The sequence below is a fragment of the Amblyomma maculatum genome, chromosome 8 (genome assembly GCF_055883805.1).
Source record: "Amblyomma maculatum isolate TAMU_Amacu chromosome 8, ASM5588380v1, whole genome shotgun sequence".
Lineage (NCBI taxonomy): Eukaryota > Metazoa > Arthropoda > Arachnida > Ixodida > Ixodidae > Amblyomma > Amblyomma maculatum.
The window spans coordinates 71,569,479-71,575,515 of NC_139351.1; positions in this window are offsets into that span (position 1 = coordinate 71,569,479).

Sequence of the window (6,037 nt, forward strand, 5' to 3'; positions counted from 1 at the left end):
CTGTCACGTGGTAGCTGCCGCGCCGAGCGAAGGAACGACTACGGCCAAAGAGAAGATTTGGGGCCGCTGCTCTCCTCTGGTCATGACGTCACGTTGTCATGTGGTGCGCCGGAGCGAAGGAACGACCTCCACCGACGGCAGAAAAGTGCTAGCAGTATTGCTTTCGCAATAAAAAAGTATATTGTACGTCGACGCGACCACATGCAAAGAACAATACGGAGCGGTAGCCAGCGTGGTTGATCATCAGCTTAGGGAAATCGACAGCGTCTCGGTCAAAAGCAACAACATTCCCGAGGCTGAGGAAGCGGCAATCGCTCTCGCTATCACCCACCAGGGCGAGGAGGCTGCTACCCAAATAATTACGGACTCGCAAGAAGCATGCAGAAGGTATAGCAGCGGACGCATATCCACTGTGGCCATCCGCCTACTCAATGCAAGAAAAATCCCCTTTTCGAGATGCTTCATAACGTGGACACCAGGCCATGAGACTGTCAAAGGTAACCAACGTGCCGACGCCAATGCCCAAGCATACGCCAACCGGGAGACGCACAACGATTGGGAACTGGACGCAGTCACTAGACGCTCTGGAGTCATCCTTAAACATCAAAAAGCCTTTACCCCACCGGGATGGCGCAGTGGTTACGGCGCTCGACTACTGTTCCCAAGGACGCGGGATCGAATCCCGGCCTCAGCGGCCGCTTTTCGAAGGAGGCGGGAAGCAAGGCGCCCGTGTGCTGTGCGATGTCAGTGCACGTTAAAGAACCCCAGGTGGTCGAAATTTCCGGAGTCCTCCAGTACGGCGTCTCTCATACCCTGGGTTGCTTTGGGACGGTAAACCCCACAAACCAAACCAAACCAAACCAAACCTTAAGGAGTACCTACCCACATCCCCACGAAGACCTTAATAGAGAGCAGTCGGTTGCCTGGAGACAGCTACAGACTAATACCTACCTCAACCTAAGTCTACTCAGTAAAATTCATTCGACAACATAGGCCCACTAGCGGGGAACCCCCTACACTCTACCATGTTACATGGGCGTCAATAAACACAGGTAGCGCCAATAAACACCACACCAACACCGGGTCAGTGGAAGGCTGCGCTATCCTGCTCAACGCCTGATGACCATCTCAAACGGAACGACAGAGCGCGCAAGACGGCAAAGGCCACTAGGGCCATGGACTGAGGGCCCCACCCACTCCGGAAGAATTCCCTTTGACGAAAAGTTTTTCATTCATTCTGCTTCTTAACCACCATCTTTCACGTATCCGCCGTTCAGATGTCCATGCAGTACTTAACGGGCCTCTCTTTCTTATGAAGACATTTAGTTTTTATTGCGATAGTTTCGAGCCGTCGCGTGGTCCCGGCGCAGGCCACGCTTGACCGTGAACAGCCGAGGAGGAGGAGGAGGAGCAGAAGAAGAAAAAGACTGGTAACACGCTCTCGCGTCATACTCCTAAAGGACGAGCTCAAGTGTCCCCAATAATGTAGCACCTTACACTGATAGGACGTGATGATGTAGCAGGCAAAAGAAGCTTCCGCCTTTGCTATCGCAATTGAACTAGGGTTAACCAGAGTTAAACCAGAACCATTTTTTTAAACAAGGAAAATAATTTTGATTATAGAACAGAAACCACCAACGGGAAGTTACCAAATTTATGTTCACTAGCTGCGATAGGAACTACCCCAGTCGGAAGAAATTACAGAAAATTTTTTGATGTTACGACAGAATTTCTGTGCAGTTCTGATGGGGCTGGTGCAGACGCAGTTCGAAGGCTGAGAAGGAAGGCGACGCAAGGACGGATACGTTACCTAAAGGGGTGAGTTGGCCAGCTGGCCCTGTGATTTGATTATTGTGCGTCCACGCCGCCATTCTTGCCTCGCGTCGCTGAGAGGACACTTGCGCGTTCTCGCAATGCCAGGAGCCAAGCGGCTGAAGCCTTTTACGTTTTTCGGCCGTGTGCCGCAAGGCACCACAACACTAGAACTGACGAAAATCCTAGTGAAACGTTTTTCGAAAACGGAACTCGGTGGCGCTCAAGATTTCACGGGCGGGAAGTTCGAGATTTTCCTGAAGACTAGGGCTGCTGTTGAGAGATTCCTGAAGGATCCCGTCGTAGATGTTAAGGGAACTGCGGTGACTTTTGAGTATCGGGGCACGCGCGCGAAGCTGGTGCGCGTCTTTGGCTACTCATCGGAGCACCATGACGTAGAGTTGGCAAATGCACTTCAGCCCTATGGAAAAATTGTCAGCGTTGCCCGCGAGACCGTCCCCGGTTTCCCGTTCGTCACCACGGGGATCCGACGCATAAAGATAGAGATGAAGTCTGAGATTCCGAACTTCCTGGATGTGATTGATACAACCATCCAGTGCTAGTATAAAGGAGTCAAGAGGGTATGTCGCAAGTGCGGATACGAAGGCCACATGGGCGCGAGTTGCAACACGCCACAGTGCGAGCGTTGCGGCGCGTATGGGCATGAAGTGTGCGATGCCGTGTGCCCTAAGTGTGGTGAGGACCACGCTGTAAAGGCATGTAAGAGGAGGACATTTGCGTCTGTGTTAGGGAATGAAGACGTGAATGAACAGCCAGCCGATTATTGGGAGCACCCCGCACCAGCACTCGTGCTGGCAACTCCTGAAAACCCGAAAGAAACCGAGACGCAGGGTGATGCGTCTACAAACGCCGTCACCGAGGAAGATAGCAAGGAGGCGACGGCTGCGGCCGCGCCATCTGAAGAATTAGAGGGAAAACAAGCAGAAGTTGTCTATGAAGACCACTAGGTGCCCCCAACGTCCGCTGCCGGGAAAGCGGTTACGGACATTGCCGCACCCTCTACAGCGCCCGAACAGATCCCCGAAAAGAAAACTGAAACTGGACACTGCCAGGTGCCCTCAGTGGCCGCCACGGTAGAGGAACAAGAGTGTGCAGCCGGCGCCGCTGCCGCAAAACAAGACCGATCGGTTGAAACTGAAGAAGATGAAGAGAAGGACATGGATACGACCACAGTGCGCCCCAAACGCAAGCGGAGTCCCAAAAAGAAGAAAACCAAAAAATCAGCGCCATCAACATCATCGGAATCTTCCGCCGACGCGCCGTTGACGAAGCGTGCGTTTCTGAAAAACCCTCCACCAATAAGCGAGAGCAGCTCTGACACTGAAACAGAAATGCCGAGCCAACATCGCTGTCACATTTGCAACACAACGAATTGTGATTGCTACTCGGACATCTCGGACATCTACGACGCCGATTCCACAGCGGAGTCACCTTCCGCTTCTCCCACTGCGCATGACACCGCTCCCTCCTCATGAGGTGGTCGCGCTTTCCCCCCTTTCCTTCCTTTAGCTACATCCTGGCCTTTTCCTTCGTTCTCGCAACGCTAAACATTCGCGGCTTTACTAAAGCAGCGAAACAAGCTGAAACAATAGACATAGCCCGCGCCAAAAAGATCGACATCCTCGCACTTCAAGAAACTTATATTCACCGGCAAGAACAAATTGAAAATTTTGACCTCCGTTTCAGCACAAAATCCTATTGGAGTTTCGGAAGGGTTCAGGGGGAGTTGCGCTCATCTTCCTAAGAGACGCCGGCCTGTCAGTCCTACGCCATGATAGGGACAACGCAGGACGCTTTGTCTCGATTGACCTTAACAATGGCATGCGCATCATTAATGTATATGCCCCATGCCGTTTTGGACAGCGAGAATTTTTTGAGGGGCTAGAAGAGAGATTTATTGGCCCAGCCAAAATAGTGATATTGGGCGATTTTAACTGTGTCCTCTTCAAAGAAGACCGCCGCTCTCTTCGGGGTACACCGCGGCGGCTTAGACGAGACTACAATGGCGCACAGGCCTTGCGTGATCTGGTGGAGGAGTTAGACTTAACCGATGCTTGGCGCGCACTCCAACCTGGTCGCGCCGGCATGACCTGGTCTGGTCGTGGTCTCGAAAGCCGTATTGACCGCGTCTATGTCTCTGCTAGTGTAGCTGATTCCCTGCACTCTGTGTGGGTATTCCCCAATGCCCTAAGTGATCACAAGCTGCTTATCACGCGCTTGTGTGCGGCTGATATTTCTCCACGAGAAAAGGGTTGCTGGAAATTAAACACGCGACTTCTGGATGACGAGCGTGTCCAGCAGGAAGTCGTCAAAGTTATAAAGCGTTATGTTTCCCCTGTCGTGACGCTGGGGCTATGTCGACCCGGCCTTCACTTGGTAGCGTGCAGAGACTCCGGGTTGAAGAAGGACTGAATCTTCGAAGTTGGTGAAATATGTACAAGCAGGTTTACTGGCACTTTGAGAAAACTTATTTACATGATTATTTACACGAAAAAGAAGGGTACATCAGCAAAATGACAAGCGTTAAGAGTTCATAGCGAGAAGCGACTGGATGAGCCGTTTACCCAGGGCTCAGAGCGACATTTCGTGCTCTGCAGCGTCCTTAAAACCCCCTATGTCCAGCCCCTCTCTGAAGATGCTGACCAACCAAATCCAGGGCACGCCCCTCAGATATCGGCATCCAATCGAACACATCACTGCACTGATGGTCTGAAGCACTGACTGGCCCGGCATTGTTTCGTTGAGCCTGGTCACTTGTTGGCGGGAAAAGCTTGGGAACGGCGAGGAGGTATATTTCTATTCTTCAGCCAAGAATCGATAGGCTGGTTCCGGCCAGTGGATTTACTTCTCAGAAACCCAAGTACACGTGCGCGCCGCATACGCTTCCAGCATTGTTCCTTTCCGGCAATTGCAAATCTTTCCTGCATTCCCGGGAAATCATTTAATGGCCGTATGCGTCATGCTCCTTTCTTGTCCTGCACGTCAGCGGACGTGTCACTCTGTCGTCTCCTTTGTACAGTAGGCATTCCTTACTTGACCATAGCGCTTCTCGACGGGAAGGGTGAACAAAAGAAAGAAAGCACTTCCGGCTATATCCCGCAGGGGGACATCCCTTTGTACTTTTCTAGACGTTCTCTTGACAGGGTCAATTTGGCATTTGCAGGGTTTTCACAAGGCAAAACAGGCTTACACAAAGGATTTATGGAAACAGGCTCACTTAGAGCCTTTGTACCAACAGCCCATATCCACAGCACTTATCCATGCCCACAGGCGAACAATAGAGCGCGCAAATGCGGATGCACGGTCGTAACACCCCTAACATGGATGCTCAAAGCTGGGATAATATGAAAACCTCCATCAAGATTTGCCTCCAAGAGTGGGGGAAGAAGATGGCGCGGAAAGAGAGAGAAGAAATCCGAATAGTCTCGGATGCCATCATCGCGCTATCGACCCCATTTTCTCAGGGGCCAAGCATCCCCGCGGCGTTGGCCACCCTGCGTAAGGAGTTCCATCGTCTTCTAAATCGGCGCTGGGACAGACTTCGCGCAACAGCACGCGCTGAACGATGGGAAACCGAGGCATGGTGTTCGCGTCATCTGCTACGCCGTCGCCTTGCCAGAAAGAACGAAACCCTCTCTGCAGTCGAAGATCCACTCACCGGCCATATTGTTACGAACCCTGAGCAGGTATTGAGTTTAGCACGCGATTTCTACATTGAACTTTATGCTGCTGAGCCCTGCACCCCCACATCGTTCCAGCTGGAGGTAGCAACTGACGCACCTAACCTAGACGACACATGGCTGTCGTCTGAAGAACTACACACAGCCCTAAAACAGATGAAGCCAAACAGAAGTCCGGGTATGGATGGACTCCCGCCAGCTTTTTACATAAAGTTTTGGCCGTCGCTAAAGACCGCTTTCACCAACTTAGCAAACGACGCCCTAGAGCGAGGGGAACTAACTCCAAGTATGAACGAAGGCCTCATCACACTCCTGTGCAAGGACACTTCCAGGAGCAGTGACCTTAAAGCTTGGAGGCCAATAACCCTTCTAAATACGGACTACAAGGCAATTGCCAAATGTCTCTCCTTGCGCCTGACGCCTGCTCTATCGTCAATAGTAGGCCCGCAACAGGCTTGCTGTGTCCCAGGCCGTTCGGTAGAACTCCACGGCATGGCTCTGAGAGACCTTTTGACATGGATGGA